The 20168-nt window shown below is 38.3% G+C and overlaps 1 long non-coding RNA gene across 1 annotated transcript in view; it reads left to right on the top strand.

Moving 5' to 3' along the window:
- The window catches only part of LOC103896528, an 82365-nt gene extending 76294 nt beyond the window's left edge, over nt 1-6071 (top strand). The window contains exons 13-14 of the long non-coding RNA XR_657413.2: nt 489-598; nt 5924-6071. This is a non-coding gene — a long non-coding RNA (uncharacterized LOC103896528). The remainder of the gene's footprint in view (nt 1-488; nt 599-5923) is intronic.
- The last annotated feature ends 14097 nt before the right edge of the window (nt 6072-20168 follow it).

Below are 20168 nucleotides of genomic sequence, written 5' to 3'. Positions count from 1 at the left end.
CCTCCATAATCAGAACTACCACCAGCCAGTTCATGCTTACAGAAGAGCTTTGCCACAGCGAGGTATTACTAGCGGCATCTGTAAAATGGAAACCTGAGGCACAGGAAGCAGGCAGCGTTGCCTCTCGGCTCATTTGTGTGTGGTGGTGGTGGTTGTGGGGAGCCCAGGCTCCTCTTTTAAACCACTCCGGGGGGATTTTCCCTTCCCATCCCCTGTGGGACGGTCCTCCCTACCCCCTTGCAGCAGCAGACAGGGCTGGGGGTGGGCAGCGAGAGGGGCCATGGAGCAAGGGACAGGGAGGGGAGCTGTTTTCACCCTCCTCTGCATTTGCTGCCCCAGGCAAATGCCCTTCTCCTGCCCCCAGTGGCCTTAAAACGCAGGTTCCCAGTTCTGCACCCCTCACCTCCATGCAGCTCCTCCTGTCCCTCAGCTGCTAGGGAAAGAAAACAACAACAGGTGTAAAATTAATGCTTTCTCCTTTTTTACAGCATTACTGCAACATCCTTTTCTCCCCTATGGCTTCAAGGGGACTGGGCTGCTGTGCCAGAGCTGACTGCTTTACCTTTTGGGACCTTGTGCCGCGCTCCCACATTAAAAGGTTTGTTTGCTTTAAGAAAGCAGGTGCCGTCATTGTGAAGGAATGTATAAAATCTGGTGTCAATAAGCTTAATTGGTGTGAAGGCCTGATTGGGTTTGGGGGGAGAGGTGCAGATATTGCCTCCTGCTGAACTCTGTAAAGAGGCCTGGCAGCTTGGCTTTACTGGAGGGAGCTCCAGAGCAGTGACCTGAGGTGTGCGAGTAAAATCCTCAGCTGAGGGCTGGAAGGAAAAGTGCAATTAGTGGTGGTCTTTTACTGTTTCTGATGGTAGTCAGCTCTGATACACTGAGTAGAGTTAATGCTGAAATGCGTGGAGGTGTTAGGGCAGAGCTGGGAGAGCTGGTGGGTCTGGGAGGAGAAGCTTGAATCGTGAAAGAGAGGAGGCTTTCTGGATCTGGGATAATATGGGGTTCCTAGGGAGAAGCTTGCCAGCAGAACTAGAGAGTCTTGGTTCCTGCTGGTATGGCTCAGCCTTCCTAGGAAGACACTTCAATGTGCGTTTGATTAAGAAGAAAATGGGCAGAACAAGTGGAAAATAACAGTACATCTCAAAGAAAATTCCAGTGGGCAAGAGCTGTTAGTTGGCTTCAGATAGAAAGGCTGGGCTGTTCTAAGTGATCTGCTTTTTAGAGGTAAGCGAAAGGGGTACAAGTGTACACTTCAGGGTATAAGAAATTAAAGGGCAGCACAGCTGCTAGAAAATTAAAGTTGATGTATTTGCCTGTATAAATGCAGCATGTTTGCCAGAACTCTGCAGTTGGATTAAACTGAAAGCGTATGTTCTCCGACTTTAGGATTATCCTGCACTGGGCTGCATCTATCACTTCTGCTCTCTCCTCAGCAAAACAGCTGAAGTTCTGTGAACTAGCAGAACCGCAGATCTAAAGTCCAGCAATCCTTGCACCACTTTCAGTTCACTCCTTAAACTTCCTTTTCTCCTTTGTCCACTTCTTTCCCTATCTAGATGCTTCCTGATTTCTTCCTTTTTCTTTCTGATGTCTTTATTTCTAATGTCTTTTCCTTATTATTTTGCCCCTCTTTCAGTGCTGAGACATGACTCTGTCACTTGTTCAATGCATTTCCGGATAAAGTACCTTTGTGTTCTCATTTTTGCTTCCTTCACGTTTTGGAGAGGCTCCTTAGAAGCACCCCAAAATAAATCTGACTTTTTTTCTTTCACTTGCCCGAAAAGTCAACAGCAATAGGCTTCTGGTTTCCTGAGATTATTTCTGTTTATAGTGATCAATACTTGTTCAGGGTTTCCCTGCTATTTTCAATCTTGTTTAGATTGTAAGTAATTTGGATCAGAGACCTGTCTTTTTATTACAATTAGATCTTGGCTTGTACTTAAGGCTCCTAGTGAATCCTAAGCTGTTGATAGCAAAATAATTCAGCAGAGGGAATTTCATCTTCCTGTATAGGGTTTTTGCTACAGTCAGTGTGAATCCCTAAAAAAGATTAATATTTTCCAGTGAAACATATAACGTACTGATGACTTCAGGTTGTCCACCAGTCTTTGTAATTGGCATGAAATCTAGGATGGCTGGGAGTCAAAATCCTGTCTTTGGCTTTGTGTGTGTCCTGCTTATTACCTGCCTAATGAAGTAAGTAGGCAGGGCAATCTCTTTGTGTCATCCTGCAACCAGGTCAAGTTACTCACTAAACCTCTCTCTGGGAAAGTGGTTTGGAAGCATTTAGGTGAAGATTTTCTTTTCAGTACAAATTTGCTGCTTTGTGGAAACCTGTGGATGTTATAGGAGGAGATCAGCTTCAATGAATTTACTAGCTTTAAAATAATGTGGAGAAAAAAAAATATGAAGAAGTCTGTGATGATTCTAGCCGTTTCTAGAATGAAAGACTCCAGGCTTTCCTCTTGAAAGTGATACTAGTTGCACTAAGGCAATTAAAGAGAATATGCTGTTTACATTTAAGTGTTTATGCCACTTTTGTTTGAGTCAATTTTGATCTATGAAAACTTGAGACTTTGAATTTTTGTTTTGATTTTTTTAATAAGAAAAAGTTTAATTCTGCTACTTAGTAGAACTGTATCTTCTGAATTCTACTGAACAGAGTTATGAAAACTAGATGTGCTGCAGTTATATGAATTTACTTCCTTCAATACAGAAGCTTATTCCTGCCAATGGCAAACTGTCAGTGACGTCGATTTTATTCTCTGTTCTTGTCTTCTGTTTTAATATTCTCAGACCGATTTGTCTCATCTGCGCCTCTTCTCAAAATCTGCTTTACCAAAGCTGCCCCTTGTTCCAAGCAGACCTCTCTGTCTTTTTTTGCTTTGGGTAAGGCCGTGTTCACAGTGTACTGACTTTGAAGATTGCCATTATTTTAGGTACCAGCTTCAAGACAGGACATTAATTATTTCTTATACCCATCCTAAAGGAATGACAGGAAATTGCAGCATAACTGGGAGCTATTTCCATGTTATGACCGTGAGATAATGGCTGCTATGATAGGTAGTGTATGGCTACAGCTTCAGTTGCATGTGGAAGGTACGATATCCTGCAGCATGGGTTTTTTGCATAGATATAAATTACAGTTAATCAGCCGTGAATCTTGGGACCTGAGTTCCCTGGGGACTGATTCCCAGGGGCAGGGTGTGAACTGCTAGGATCTGTCCACAGGAGGTGGAAAGAAACCAGAAAGCAGCAAAAAACCGGGAGGGAGCAGTCATGAGCATGGCCCAGAAAGGTAACGGCAAAAGAACTCTGCAAGATGCAGAGCAGAAAGCAAAACTGGAAATCATGCATGATTAATCTACTTGCTGTTTTCTTATTGTGTTGTGGAAACTTGACTTTATAAACTGAATTGCACCAAAGAAATGTCTGGTTTGTGTTATCAATCTTGTCTCCATATGGAAACAAGTCAGATCAAACGTCAAGATTTTTTATTCTTTTAAGTGCCATCATGTTTTACTACATCTTTTGATATCTCTCATAACCATTTTCTTTTTCTTCTTTATAAATTATTAATTCACTAGGCAGTCAGCCACCCTTGAGTATTGCAGGGTTCTAAATTGCTTATTTTGCCAAAAAGTATTTGTTACTGGATCAGAAAAGCTTGACTGGCTAGTAAGGAGGGAATTCTTCCTAATAAATATTCCTTCTGGGTAGAGCGTGCCTCTACATTGGAAAAAAGAAAACTTCTGAGAAGCGTTCTAACAGTGTTTGTACTTACTGCTGAAGTCGGAATTGTAAGAAACACTTTGCTGTTCCTGCCTTGTGAAGATGTTCTAAAGGACAGAAACAAATTTTAATCTAAAGAATATTTATGGGTTATAGGAAATCTTATAATGCACGATATTACAGAGAAATTCAGATCTCTAATTCACACTTTAATACAGATGCAATGTTAATGTTACAGACTGGTGTACTTCTGAGGTTTTTCTGGACTGTCATTTCTGAAACTGCCTAGAGAAAGGGAAAGACTTTCTGATTTTGTCAATATAATTATATGGCTCTCAAAGGATTTGCTCCTGTTTTCAGCAGTCAGGAGAGAAGCAGTAGACTCATAATACACAACAAATAAATTCCACTTCCTGCCTTCAGATCTCTCAGTCAGACAGATGAAGAAAGATAATGGAAAAAAGCACTCAAACAAAAGAGTGAAAGTCGTGTTTCGTCTTTTTGGAGAAAATGAGAGTGGAGCTGCTCTGATAGGAGCTGTAATAAGAGTTGTTTCAAAGGGGAGGGGTGGCAGGAGGTGGGACATTCACTCTGCCAGATTTTGATTTAAACCTGAACACAATGGTGAGGCACCTGTTGAGAGCTGAAAGCTTTTCTAGAGATTTTGGTGCTGATTGTCGCCTCGCAGCTGGAGGATTATGTGTAACCTGAGCATTTAGCACTGAAGTTCTTACAGCAGCCTTGACAAGGATTGAAGGGAAAAGTTCCTCTTTTTTCTACAGTTAATACCACAAAATGGTGTTTTATAAAGTTTGTCTTTAATCTTACCTTGCTGTGATGCCCTTTCAAGAAAGAGGACTACAATCTGCAAATAAAGCCACTGTAAATGCAAGGATATGTTGTTTTAACTTCAAAAGTAACTGTAATTCTACTAAATATTATCATATACACAACTGAATCAAATCTCCCATTCTCTGTGCAATAGGCCCATGTGGTTGGTTTGGGTTTGGTGTCCGTCCCCCCCCGTATTTTAAAAACACCTTCCATTGTATAAACGTACTTAATCTAAATTGATCCTCCGTTGCCTGGAATTGCTGAGCTAATAGAACAAATAAGAGTTCATTTTATGCCTGTGTAAGACTCCATTCACTTCTCTGAGCCATACTGGGATCAGTATATTTGAATATGATGTGAATTCATGCTTTTTATCTTGTCACAAGAAAACAGAATGTCGGCTTCGTGGTATCAGCCTTTTATCAGTCATCTGAAGACAGGCAATAGAAAACATCACTAAAGTAATTGTAATTGGATGACATACAGAAGGAAGAGCTGCAAATCATGAAATTAGGCTCTTAAAACCTTCTTCTCCTTCATTTACTCATAACCCAAAGTAACTGTGGAAGTTTCTCAAGGTTTACATTAAAAAATGGCCATAGATGACAAATTAATTCAGTGCAAACTTAGGGTTCTTAAGTTACTACTGCCTAGACTCTTTAACAATAAATAAATAAACCTTTTTTAATATTTCTTACACAAGCACTGCAACATATGTTCCTGGAGAACATTAGATATGAGCTACTTTACAAGCAAATCAAAATAGTTGCATTCATTATCTGCTCTACTTTTTCCTAATGTAATCAATCTATATTAAAAAGATCATTGTGGAAGCACTGAGAAAAATAACTGAAGAATATTGTTTCCTCCAAAGTTCTGTCTTTAAAAGATATTGCACACACATACACTATATAAATATTTATTAGGAGTATGACAATTCTGGTGATGTTTAAGACATTGCAGCATTGGATTAAAACATTAGAAAATTGCATTGGACTATCTTGTCTCTCCCCTTGATAACACTGGATTGTTCTCTGAAGTTGCTTTATTTCCTGTACCATACGGAGTGCTTCAAATTTAGGACTATGACTAGTTCAGCTCCTGTCCAAAAAAATCTGGATTTCAGTAGTATTTCTATTCATTTGCTTAAAAACAAAAACTACGGAAGAGGAACTTAAAATATTCTTGTAAGTCAAAGAAATAGCATTGGGTTGCATAAATAACTCTTAACTTATACTCCTAGCTTGAACACACTACAACTTTATTTTTTTTTTCCTTCCTTCTGAGGTTTTCAAAAGGGAAAGCATCCCAGCCTTTACAGCGTTAACTAATATTGAATTATCTTATTTAGGTTCAAACCTAGCAATGAAGACACAATTTCTGCAGTGAGGAACTGGATGTTGACTTTATACAACTTACTGATGGAGAAAGTAGTAACACCTGAGAATAATGACTGCCAAAGGAAAAAAAGCTTCTGTGTGCTTCAGCTGGGGCTTCTGCAAAGGTAAGATGCAAAACCCTCATCACAAGTGGAAAAAGTGAAGAGCTTATCTTGAATATTTCGGTGAAAGAACCATAATTTTTGCAAGTAAGTTAGCGACTTTTTTTGTGTGTGTTTACACTATTTGGAAGGGTGGAATGCATTACTTGTAATTGTCATCCAGTAAGCTCTAAACAGCTTCCTTGAAAATGCAAGTATTTTCTCATTTGACTGATTTATCTTATTGTTCATGTTCAGTAATTTCCAGTGGGTTACCTACAACTCGCTAAACGGGTAGACATACTTTCACTGTTCACCTAAAATGGAGTATTCTTCAGTGGGATAGTGATAAATCAAAAGGAAAAAATCATTTCAGTATGGTAATTGCATCAACTTGTATTATTTTAGCTCAGCACGGTTGCAAATATAAATCTACTAAAAAGAACCAGGCAAAAAGATACATATACGCAACATTTTTAAAAGGCATCGTCACTTGCTTGTGTTAAAAGCTGCTAATCTATAGGCCTGGAAATACTTAGAACTTTCCTATTTTTGAACGATTGACTAACTCAAAAAAACCCCCAAAAACAACCAAAAAAAACCCCCACACCAAACCCAACATTTAAAAAGAGTGGTGAAAGGAAATCTTCTTGTTGAAGAAATGTAAAAGTAACATTTTTGGCAGGCCGCTTTGGGTGATGTCATTCTACAGAATGTGCTAAAGTCTGTTATTTTACAGCGGGAACTGGTTTCTCAAGGCAGGCAGAGTCTATGGGCACTTAGTGTTGCTCTCAACTTTAGCCAGCCAAGATCTGTGCTTTTTTTACACCTCGTTTGATGGTAATAAACCATGCACGCTTTTAAATATGGGACTCAGGCTTTTTTCATGTATATATATATAGACACATATATGTATAAGTATCTATATATGTTTGAAATCTTTTGCACACTGTTGTGTGGGTTTATCTCTTGGCTGAAGATATGCTCATTGCTAGTGTTGAGTATTCGTTGCCTTCTGTACTGGGTTCTGGCAGATGAGAACACTAAAAGTAGACTTGCTTTCCGCTCCCCCCGCCCCATACTGCCAATTCCTTGTGAGGTGACAATTCCTTGCTGTTTCTCCCCAGATACTTGCTAATACTCAGTCAATAGGATATCAGAGTAGCTACAGTTCAGTGTACGTTTGCTTTTTCATGAGTGAAAATAGGTCTCGGCTCTGAACCACGCTAACTTGAGTGCAAACCTTTGGTAAACCACAAAGAGCTTTACTGTATTTAAAGCATTAAGTAGTAAAAGGATTAGGTTCTGTTGAAATTACCCAAGAGGGAGCATGAATCAGGTGGTCTTTGGAGGGTTTAAGGATTGTCCTGTTAAGGGCCAATAAATGTAGTTCACTTGTGTGCTAACATAAGGGAGTATTTGTATTTGTTACATTTTATGTGACTACTTTTATGATACCATCTGCTCTATCCCATCTATTTGGAGCACTGAGCCTAGTCATGCAGTATAGGTACTTTAAAACAAAATGGTAAAGAGTACAGCTAGTACCAGAGAATACTCAGGGCCTGATTCTGGAGAAATTTTGTGGACTGCCAATGGAATAACATGTCACTTGGGATAAATTAGACTGGCCTTATGATTATTGCCTCTGAAAGAAAAAATGTTGAATACCTTTCACTTAGATTCTTTTCCTTTTGCATTTTACTTCTGGTGAGAAATACCACTGCAACAGTCCAAGTTAAATTTTTGTTTCTAGGGATATATTAAAATACTGTTTTATTAATCAAGATTTCAGTGTCTTCTGTCTTCTGACCAGGTTTATTTCTTATTCTTGTTTACCAGCATGAAAGTATTGATTTGGTACTTAGTGATGCAGGGGCTTTCTACATCCACTAAGGAAAATCTGCTTGGTTAATGTCTGGAAAAGAAATCCATTAAAGCCTCTGAAGTTTTATGAAGTCTTATTGCTGTTAACAAAATGCGTATATTTGATCTAAGCTCGGTGGATGCTTCTTACTTTAAAAATGACATTTATATAATGTTGTGTATTCTTAAGATAAGTTGGTCCTAATACTGCAAACAGTATTTTGGAAGATTTGTGTCTGTAGGCAAATGATACTAACCCTTTGTCTGTGGAATCACAAAAGAATAACAATTGTATTATAGGCACACCTGGCTCAGCTGCCTATTATTAAGTTTGCCTGACATACCCCATTAGAAGATGTTTTCAGTTGCTTAAAACATTTCCAAATATTAACTGTTTGGGCTGAAATTCTCCATGTCAGTTGTCCGCCCAAGTCTGATTTTTTTTTTCTTTTTTTACTTTCTTCTTATTTTTAAAGCTTAAGCCAAAACAGGTCTGCCAGTTCTGTGCACAAGACTAAAGAAAAGTATGTTATTTCTTCAGTGCTAAAAAATTCTAGTGTGTTCTGGGGTTTTTTTGTTTCCTTTTCCCCCCTGTGTTTTTGTTTTTAAATTCGAGCAGTTCTTTGTTTTGATGTAGAAAGCTGACATTTGTGTTAGAGATGTATCCTTTCCTTCTCGGTGAAAATCTACAGATACTTGGCCAAGCTGTAAGTGTGTGTTACCCCCTTTCGCAGAGGTATCCATCAGGGCTGACTATATACTGTTACTATCAGTTACTCTTAGCTCAAATGGCAGAGATCTGTATGGTAGATGTAAAGGCTGTAACTGATGATGAATCATACAGGTGCCAGCATGATGTGACGTGGTAGACTTTCTGTTTTTTTTCAAAACATAACATTGAAAACATTAAGGTTGCAAATTAGAGCACATAAGTTATAAAATGCTAAGCAAAAGGTTTTCCCATCCCCTTGTATGTATGTGTGCTTTTTGGCATACATCCATTCAATCTACCTTTTTTTTTCTTCTGTGGCTGATGCTTGGTAAGGTGCCCATGATGGACCTGCTTTGAGGAGGAGACTTTGCAGATATTAGAACTTAGTTTTCTGTAGGATCGTTGCCTCCCTTTTTGCAGCTGTTAGAATTGATGGATAGGGCTGAGAGGGGCTGCAGAACAGGGATCATCCCTTGGTAGCATAGATGAACACTGTCCTCGATAAATTAATTCTGTGCTGATGCCTACCATCGTGGTGCTTCGTGTCACTAGGCGAGACGTATAAACCAAATTGGTTGGGTTGTCAGAATTTGTGTGGTGGTGACTTTCTAGGTATATGATTTGAGGCTCTCATGTACAAGTCTGACTAGAGCAAATCAATATAAACTATGTTTTTGATATGTAGGTACTCCGAAAAATATGGTCCTGGACCATCTTGAATCAGTTCATTAAAACTGCTGAACATTTTTGACCTTGCTGTGCTTCAGTGTCCTGTTTGAAAGTACCACTCATTTAAATTAAGCGGTTATGAAGATTAATTAGGGTATATGAAGCATACATTGTGGAAAGCACAGGGAATGCTTCTATAATGGTGAAAAGCACATCAGGACGTTGGTTTTTGTCCTGAGGAAAGACTTCAGACAGGTTATAGCAGAGGAAGTCTATGGCAAGATTTCGACAATGGAGATAAGACAAAAGTTGGAATAGTTGTTCTTCACATCCCCCATGTGAGTCCTGGTTAAAGAATGGTTGTCAAACAATTTTAAATAATGTTTTAAAATGTCTATAAATGCAAAAATGATTTGGCGATAGTGAAAGTTTCAGACTTCACAAAATGCAGTGCAAAATTTTATCTGATTCTGTTTCGAAGTAGTTATCAATACTCTTTATTGGTACCATGGGCCATTTAACATTTGATATACTTGTCAGGTGCTGAAGGTCTAATTTATTAAGAGAGAAGTCACTACCAGCAGGTTCAGTTTCCAGTGTCACTGCAGTACTTCTTGGCTATTATAACCAAAGTAGAAGTTTGGAGCTTTGTGCCTGGTGTTGTCCAAATACCTATACTTTTAAATGTAATTAACTTTAGCAAGTCTGAATTAACAAAATGCGAAAGCGTTGTTTATGTTATGACTACTAGACCTTCCTAATAAAAAATAAATCCATGTGTATTTGAAATATAAAAGGCTTAGTACCTAATTGCAAAATGTAAGCAGTAAATATAATGGAGGCTTCTGTAATTATTTCATATATTTCTTTTCATGTGTGTATGGTCATGTATATGTACAGCTGTGTTTGGATGTTTAAGTGCGTTCTTGAAATACACTCTGCCTTCTGCAAATTATCTCGGTAGCAGCTGCTGTCTGTCGCACAAGCCAAGCATGGTGGGGTATAGTAAGATTCTTCCCCTTTCTCCATGAGGCATAATTTTATTAGGCTGTGTTGTAAATCATAGGGATGCCTGCTGAGTACACTCTGCAGTTATGATTTTTTGGCTATTGCTGCACAGAACTAGGATTTTCTTGCTTTAAAGTTAAAGCTTTCAAAGTTCAACTGTATTGAGTTATTTGTATGTGAACAACTGGTAGTCAGAAGAGATATTAGCACTGATTTGCTGGAAATACCTACTGATTGCTATCTAACAAAGACCCAGTTAAACTCAGGAGTGTCCTACAATAAACTCATGGATTTGTAGGTAATTACACTAAAAGCGGGGAAGTAGACACACCTTCATCTAGGGGAAAAACTGGAATCTACTGCCTAAGGAAATATGAATAGTGTGAAAACATCTGAACAGAATTACTGAATAAGGTAACTCACACTTTCTGTGGGGAGAAAACATGCAAGGGACTATTAACCTAATGCAGCTGTGGGCATCTTACTCCCTTGTAGGGGTGTGTCTGTGTGCTTTATCATATTGTGTAGCCCACGTTCTTCCTTTCCATTATAGGACTAACTTGGTTCCCCAGGATTTAGTCTTTCAGGGGGTCTTGTTTTAATTTTACAATGTAAGGTATTTCAGGGGCAGAGACTGTATCTTATTTATGGCTTTTATGAGTCATTTAGTTCATTTTTGGATGCTTGACAGATAATAATGTGTTTGATTGCATCATGTGGTATACCAGGTCTGTAGGAAAACAGACTTTCAACTCTATAATGAAGTCTTAAGTTTGATTTACTGTTTACCCATTCGACAGCAGATGCTAGCCAGAATTCAGATCATGTAAATTCTATGAACTGACTAAGCCAAAGGCAATATAAAATCAAGTATCATCAGTGTACATCTAATAGTTCACACAATGTAACGCTGTCTAGATTTTCATCATTAATGTTCCTGGACTAAACACGGAGCACTGGATAGAAGAAAACCTGGACAGATTTCAGCTGGAAAATAGTCATAGTATCTAAATGTTCTATAGAACAACATGTTAATGGTTGTCATTTTGCAGTAGTTCCTGTACAATCCATGTTTCCCAATTGTTGAGACTTACTGTAAATAAGCTGAAAAAACAAAACTTTTTTTCCTTCCCCCCCAACTTGTTCTTGTGTTGGCTTTGGAAAGCTGTAGTTGTGGAAACATCAACAAATTAATTCCTAACAGAAATAATTGATCTGACAGCTAAAGAGATGCTCACTTTCTCAAGCGTTTAAAAAAAAAAAAAAAAATTTGTTTTATTTTTGCTCTCCATTATTAGTTTTCCCATTGAGTGAAGCTGAGTCTAGTGCAGAAAGCTATGCACTGCTGGGATGGTGTTGGCCAGATCCGGGGACATGATGTTCAGTCTAAATAGCAGAGGGAGGAGTACTGTATTCTTTTTCCTCCTCAGGGACCCGACAGTATAGTTCATAAAAGACATAGTTCTTGGGCACATGTTAAGCCAAGTAAATTTTACCAAGCTGTTGCTTGTCATATGAGCAATGAACCTGACAACGTCCATGGATGTAGAGTGTCAGAAATGCAAGGTATGCAATGCCTTTGGTTAAACTCTTGTGAATGTTTTGTCTTACTGCTGTAATGGGGTTGCCACAGTTTTAATCAATTTAAGTAGGTGCTTTGGGATCGAACTCTCCAATCATTAGTTTCAAACACAAAAAGACAGTCTCTCTGCTTGGCTTGGTTCCTGTGGACTAATGCTGCAATGACAAAAGCCAGCATTCAAGTTGGTGCTAACCAGCACTATTGTCACTTCCAGAAGAAGAGAGGACACGAAGACAGATCTTCGTTCTCTCAGATCAGGAATATAATTAACTTACTGTAGCTTACCAGCCTACTGTCAGTTAGTAGAACTGCTACCTAGGAAGAGGCTGGAGTTGGTGAACAGCAACTACTCTTCTGATTCCTGCTGTGTGTAGGAATACACAACTTTATATGATCTTTGCGAATGGGGAGGGTGTGCAGTAAAGATACTTGACTCTGTCAACTATTTCCTGCCTTGATTCATTCAAATGTCTAAGACCCCAAAGTCTGCCAACTTATTTAGGTCACAAAGAAGAAATTGTAATCAGGAGATGCTTGAGGAGCTCAAAAATTTCCAGAAAGTATTATGACTAAACTTGGAGGTTTCATGAGAAAAAGTAGAATAATGAGTAAAGTTTTCCCAGAAAGGACCAAAGAGTGCTTGTTATAGTGTCTGGCTAGATGGCAATACCCAGCTATAATGCAGCAGTGTGAAATGTTGGGGACAGATCTGTGGTTCTTCCTGTCAGGAAAGAAATTCAGTGGAACACAGGAGACCAGGAAAGCTCTGAGACTTCTCAGGAGAGATTAGTTATGTCAAAGGGTTAAGGAAGTAAAAGAACTTAAATGGGATGGAACATTTATTGAACTTTTTTGGTAATGAGGGGATTTCCAAAGGGGAGAGGTCAAATTGGTCAAGTCCAAATAATGCAAAACTGAGTTAATGTATTTGATTCTAATCTACGTTGTATCTCAGTTGAATGGCTGGACAGAGTCACCAAGTCAAGCAATGCTGCAGAATTTACTCTGTGAAAAGGTTTGTGCCAGGTAATGCAGGCACTGGGTATGGGGTTTGGGGTCAGTCATCAATTTCAACATAGCTAAATACTAGCAAGAGAAGTGGGCGACCATCTGGTTAGGTCTGATTCAGTATCTTGCAGCTTGAGAACTTCCCATCTTATCACCATCCTTTCTAGGGAATAGGTATCTAGGTGCTGTTGCTCAGTTGCATTTGGACTTCCAGAGCAAGATGAGGAAAGGGAGACTGAAGGTGCCCCCAGGAGACCATAGAATTTGCCATTGAATTGTAACCATTCCTTGGAGAAGTTAAAATAAATTGTCATTAATGAGGATGATTGAAGCTGGAAACTATTTTTGTATGACTTTGTCTTTTAATACCTGATCCTAATCCAGCTCATGACACATGTGAAGATTTACAGAAATAATATATTCTTTGAAAACAAGGAAAAGTATCAGTGATGTAAAAAATGGAAGGGAACGGGTCAGATGCTGATCTTGTAGAAAAAATGAATTACTAGAACAAGGACTTTTACAAATACAGAGTGAGGCAGAACAAAGTGTCACAAACATGCAGCCCTCTCCCAACTCAAGGAAAAGACAGCAGTGAAGCTCAAAAAGCAGTTAAGTGGCCAGTTAAATACCATTCTTGAGGGTTAAACTCTGAATGTATAAGAAGATCTTTGCTCTATGTGGTACTAGTTCAGCAAGAGTTTTTAGGCTGGAGTATCTAATACAACTAAAGAGAAGTTCCAAAACTGAATTGTCTAATTGGCTTCAGATAAAGGCACTGTCTGGAGACTTATGCCCATCCAAAACTTGAACTGTTTTTCAAAATGGGTTTCTGGAATTTAAAAAGAAATCTGGGTAGTTATGAGAGTGACTGAACGAACTGGTATTTTATTATGACTAATATCTTCATAAAAATGCCAGACGTATTCGGGCATTAAAAGCTTTAATAATGTGGCTCAGATGGAGGTGATTTGTAGGTGATTGGTTTTCTGGGTTGTATTTTTTGTTGATAAATTGTTGCATTTCAAAGGACACAAGGCATAATAGCGCTATAAGTGTTGCTTCTGAGAAAAGATAAAGGGAATATCTGAAACTTATTTTGAAATCTGGAATCATAGCTATGGAAGTTCAAATGTTTCCCATTCTAAATGAAATAACTCAATTTTCCAAATTTCAGCTCAGTTCTTGGATCAATAAATAGGTAACAATTCTGGTTGAGTTATCAGAAGGCTTGTTCCAGAGACTTCATATTTAGTTATATTAGACACAATCCCAAGCCTACAGAAGTAATTCTTCATTCCAGGAAGTACTACTGCTATTATCCAAAATGTTACGCATATGAGGAAAAACACTTACAGGGTAATCTAGGAAGATTCCGATAACTCTCTTACTCATTATAATTGTTTCTATTATATGTCAAAATGCCCTAGAGAGTGCTGGAAACTTTATCCTTATATCTCTGTATGCACTCAACCTGCTCTTCACTTTTCCTTTCTAACTACATGCATGTTTCTTGCTGTTACAACAGTGCTAGTCATGTAGACCATAGGTCATCATGAGCCGTCAGGATAATGTTCTCCATATGTCAAGATGTTTGTAAAGAAACAATTTGAGTTAAAGCACTCTGTCAGACCAAAGTTTTCTGAAATGTCTGTTGCGTTGCAACTACACAAATGTTGGATTAATGGCCAGGTCACTTCTCTAAGCATTGAATAAGTAGTTTCTAAGGAACAAACCCAGAAAGAGCAGGCAAAATTGTGTTTTCGCTGAAGCCTGTGATAGGGTGTACAACATTTTAAGTAGGGTTGGTATTTGCTTCTTGCTTAATGGTAGTATCTTGATTTGTAGTTCCTGCCAGGACTTGGTCTCATACAGTTTCTGACCACATCTGTTCAAAGCCAGAGGACTAGCTGGCAAAGGAGCAGAAATTCTTTCAACAGCTCTGTGAATAAGGATCAGCTACTTTTAATTTACCATGGGATGAAAACATTTACATGGTGTTACCACAGCACAGGTGATGTACCCTAAAGGTTCATAACCTAGTTTACCTTGTGCTAACTTGTTCACATATCCGTGTTTTAATTTTATGGTAGCTGCTTTATTGTGTGAATCAGCTGTAATTAACATGAACAATATGTTCATGTCATGTAAGGGAAACAAATCCTATTTTAAGAAAATTTTCATTAGATTAAATATCATTATGGTGAAACGCACAATTCTGTAACTTCCTCTGAATGCTTAGCAAACAGCATTTCTAATTAAACAAGTTTTGCTTGCCCTGTATTCCTCTTTGTATTACACAAATGGTTGGAGCAGAAAATGGTTATTAAAGCCAGGAGTGTGCCTAATAACTGGTGTGATAGAAAAGCAAATTGGTAGCTCAGTACCTTTTTAAAACAGCTGTAAAGTTTTTACTTGGTAGCAGAAGTCAATTGATTTTTTCCTTTCTTCCGTACTTTGCTTTTGGTCTGTAGTCCGAGGATATTTTTTTTTTTTTTCCCCTGCCACAGCTGTCTGCAAAAGAGCCAGGTTCAGCAGCTCACACCTGTGTAAGCATTTGAGGTAGAATGGTGTGAATTAGCCAAAAGCTGCTCAGCTAAAACTGTTATGCACTGAGGTGGCTGAGGAGGGAGCTGCTACCAGGAAGGATTTCCTGCCATATAAACTACAAATATTTTTTAAAATCTATGTCTCTGAGTTTTCACTTTGACAGTGTTGTGTGTATTCAGGGCTTTTTCTAAGAGAGCTATGTGGGATTTTTATTATATTGTCTAATTGGGATATCAGTAGAACTCCTTGGCTTCTGTTCTTGGAGGCTTTGTCAATTTTATATATTCATGTATTGCATCAATACAAGATCATTAACAACTGTGAACCTGAAATAAAACCTGAACTTTCCAGAATGGGGTTGTCCATTTTTATCATTGCAAGTTTTACTTTCAGATGAATCCAAAAACCTCTTGACTTCTCACGTGGACACATTTCTGAGAAACAAAGCATTATCTGTGCTCATTTAGATAGGGCCACAGAAAATCTTGTTCCACTGTCCAACCTGCTCAATCCACAGAAAGCATATTTTTATTGCCAGATTTTCTCCGAGTATGACTTAAGGAAGAAAATTAAATGGGAACAGAGTGAGCATGTTGCAAATGCACGGCTTAAACATCTCAATTCTGTGGCCAGTTTCAGGTTCTATTTGTTATTTATTCCTTGGGTTTTGTAGCTACGCAGATAGAATTGGTCTCTTTCTGCTCTGTAGTCCTAGGCATCTGCCTTAGGCTTTCCTCCTTCTGAGAAGTAAGCTTCTAGAGGCATGGAGCCTACAAGACATAACAATAGCCAGTGACGTCCACCCCATTAATAAGGACTACTCAGTGTATTAATACATTAATGGGAGGAAAATTCCAGGTTTCTTATCGATATTTGTTGAACATCTTTTCTGGGATCTATGGAACTGAAGTAAACTTTAGTGATTTATATCAAAAAACTGACCAAAAAACTGTGAGTGAGGACCCAAAACTCAGTTGGAGAGGTTGTCATGTTTATGTAGAGGTTAACAGAAACTTTCTTAAATAGAAGCTATTCTCAAAATATAGTCTGGATGAGGAACATAGAGCTATTTTAGAACATGTAATCTGTAGATAAGCTGGTAAATTCATAGAACATTTAATTTTTAACCTGCTAGTTTTGACTGTGCACATTTTTACGTTAGTAGCTATATGTATGAACTCCATTGCACGAAAGTCAAAGTCCTCCTTTGGAGAGTAAATTGTTTTGGTTCTTTCCCTGCTTGAATGCATTGGAAGGGGTAGAGTTGAAGCAGGTAGCTTCTGAGGAAGGTGGTTGTTACTTACTATATTTGAGCACCACCTTGGCCTCGGAATGAGAATTGCTCTTGGGGAAAATGGCTGCTTTGGCAAAAGGAGAAAAACTGTTTCCTGGGATTAACAGCAACTACTGCTGCTACTGTTATCTGGCTTTTGTATTTTTGCTGGCAAAAGTTACGGTCCTGCTTTATTTAATTCCAGTCAGCTAGTCTCATTCGATTCTGTGATGTAGTGGAGTCATGTTATTTATGGCTGATAATTGTCAAATAGAACAATTCATTAAGCTCCTATATCAGCTGATTCCTTCTTATTTCCTTTTAACTCAGTCTTGTGCATTCCTTTATTGTTATCTTAAAGATCTCACAACTGCCCGAAACTGCTCATTTTTATATTGCCTTATGTGTTACTGGAGACCTTATTTTTCACTGCCCATTTTGGCTGGAAGTTTCATGATGCATGGGAGAAATTTTGCTTGCAGAAAACCTGTCTGAATACTAAATGGTTTTAGAGGGATAGGGCGTAGTTCAGGAGCCCTTCTTTTAGATTCTAACTATTTAATATGACTGCTTGTAGTAATACATGATGTTATATTGGACTTATGAGTTGGATGTGATTTTTTCCTTACTGATACGTGGCTGATTATTTTATGCGGCTGGAGTTTGTCCAGTGAACTGTCATGGATAACTATGAATATTTGATGTTAATAAATTCAAGCATGTTTCCAGGTTGGGTCACTAGTCAGCTAAGCTGGGACAGTCACTTGAGTGGGAGAATCTTCTGGTTTTACTGTACTTTGACTTAGTCCAGTTCAAAAGTTACAGACCCAGTTTAGCAATGTGCACCGTTATTATAGGACAAAAAGAAGCTATGTACTATGTTAAAGAAAAAAACAACAGCAAAACCCCAAACACCAAAACAAGCAAAAATAACCAACCCCAAAACTAGATACTGTAAATAAACTCTGTGCAAATTTATACTCTAGGCAATATCACTGCCTTTACTGCAGATGTACAGAGCGTGAATCAGTACAGTGTTGGTTCCAGTGACTGCAATGATTCATTCTGTATTTCTTTTCTTTCCTTTCTCTCTTTTTATTTTTTCAGCATGAATATGGCACTTTCAGAAGTCAAGGAGAAAAAACATTTGGCTTTGGCAAGCATAATGTGGGCAGAGAGTATAAAATTCCATACACAGCTGTGCCAGCGTGCTTTGGTCCTAACTTACAACATTTCCTGCTATTCCAGAACTGGGCCTGTCTTAGAGAGATTGCCAGTCATGACACTTCTTATGGTGGTTTTGTGCTGTGCACAAATGGGGACCAGAATGAAACCAGCAGACTAATTTTAGTTCATGATCTTAAGTTTTGAATCCAGGTCTGCAGAAGTGAAAGATTAGTATGTATTAGCTCACTGAAAATTTGAGCCCATTCTCCAGCTGGACTGTCTTGACCACCTGCTAACTTGTTGATATGGTGAGAGATTAGGTTCTTTGGGTCCAATTCTGACCTCATGTACCCTGGTGTAACTTAAGCGTTTTTTGTAAAATCAGTTTGAGACGTCTGATTTAAACTTTAACAAGGCCTAGATATCTCTGCTTTTTGTTATTTTAAATAATACCATAGCATATTTGTTGTTGCTTGTATAATTTTTTTTTCCTTCCAGTTTCTCTGCTTCCTAAGCCATTCTTTATCTGTTAGTCTTGTTTTCCATAATACCACCATAAAATAGCTTTGTGTTGTCTGTCTGCCATGGTCTTTTATTATTTCAGTGATCTAGAATGTACCTAAAATTCTGTGCTCATCTTCTTGGTATTGCTCTTTCTCTGCCATAATAATGCTTCATGGCAATAATTCAGATACAAGATAGAACATCCTGTTTTGTCCTTGCTTCAGAAAAGGAGAATATTGGTTGTATGAGATAGTTCTGAAAAGAATGCCATGATCCACCTACAGGCCAGCTACCTTATTTCAAATCCTTTGATGCTCCGTATGAGTCCTGAATGGAATTTGCCTGCTACCAGTTGTTTGACATGCACTTTAAGCAAGTCCCAAGACTTGCTGGGAGCAAGAGAGAGAGACTGCCTCCTGGGTAAGTCACTGACCTGGAATGGCTTCATTTCCTTGCTCTGACACAGATTTCCTCTGTGGTTTTGACCATATCATTTAATTGCTCAAAGCCTGAATTTTCTTATCAGTATGCTGTCTAGGGATAACAGTACCTCCTTGCATCCTAATAGCACTGGAAATAGATGCATGCCAACTTGTTTGGCAAAACACACAAAGACCTTGTTGTTTCAGGACAACTAAATCTTTGCATACCAGCAACTCTGCTGACTTGTCCAGCATTTACAGAGGCACTCAGGTGGATTTTCAGAAATGAATTACAACTTTTTCTTGACTGTTTAGTGGCAAGAAGGAAAGAAACATGTCAACATAATAGTTTTCTCTAATTGAAAGGCTGCTTTTAAACTGCTCGCAGTAATGGAATTGCTTACTCATTGTCATGGTTTAAGCAATCTTCTAAAATTTTCTTATTTAGAAGAACTAATATTTGCTTATGTAGAATAGAATGATGATTTAATTTTTTTTTAATTTGTAATCTGGCACTACTATATTAGATGGTATTTCCTAAGACACATTCCCATGTAAAGAATTAAAAATCCTCATTCTTGACCTGAATAAAATTCAGGTACCTGTATTGTTTTCAAATCTGGGTGAGAAAAGGGCTGTAAAAACCTCTGAAGAGCTGAATGCTAGGGTGCCATCTAGTGCTTTATTAATCAACACATTGACTGCAACATCTACATTTCTGCAGCTCACTGTTACGCCTGTTCTCAAAGGGCTTACTTAGAAAAGCTTATTGCAAGTTCTGAAGGTAATTCATTGATGGTGAATGAGCCTTGTTCTACTGACTCGAAGTGCTGAAGAATGGCATGGAATAGAAAGATGAAACCACTTCCCCCTAAACTTCACAAGATTTGAGTGAATTCCTGTGAAATCCTGGACTTGAGTTGCAAGGAGAATATGTAATATATATATATGAGAAGTCACAACAGGTTGAACTTAAAGGATCTGATTCTTTACCTCATAGTGTTGTTTGAAAATTAGGAGATTGGGATGCATGTACTGATGCAAAAGCAGCGTGAGTTAAAAGAGAATAAAACCATCATGCTTCAATTAAAACTAGCATCTAGGAGATTGGGATCTAATCCAAACTAGAGGAATCTCTTGAGTCTTCAGTATAATCTGGACTTCAAGTTTTGCAACTTCTCTCAGGGTTCTTCTGTCCATGAGCTCCATGAAAAAGACCTAATGAATTGGGAAAATAAAAAAAGTAACAGATGTGTTTTATTTTTTTTAAACTTTGAGCACATCACAGGTCAATGTGAGTTTAGCAGCTGTTTAAATTTGTATACACTGCTTAACTTTTTTTTTGGAAGTGAATG

This window comes from Aptenodytes forsteri, unplaced genomic scaffold, assembly GCF_000699145.1.
Source record: "Aptenodytes forsteri isolate BGI_AS27 unplaced genomic scaffold, ASM69914v1 Scaffold107, whole genome shotgun sequence".
NCBI lineage: Eukaryota > Metazoa > Chordata > Aves > Sphenisciformes > Spheniscidae > Aptenodytes > Aptenodytes forsteri.
Note: the sequence above shows the minus strand (reverse complement) of the source record. Positions and strands in the feature narration are given on the sequence as shown.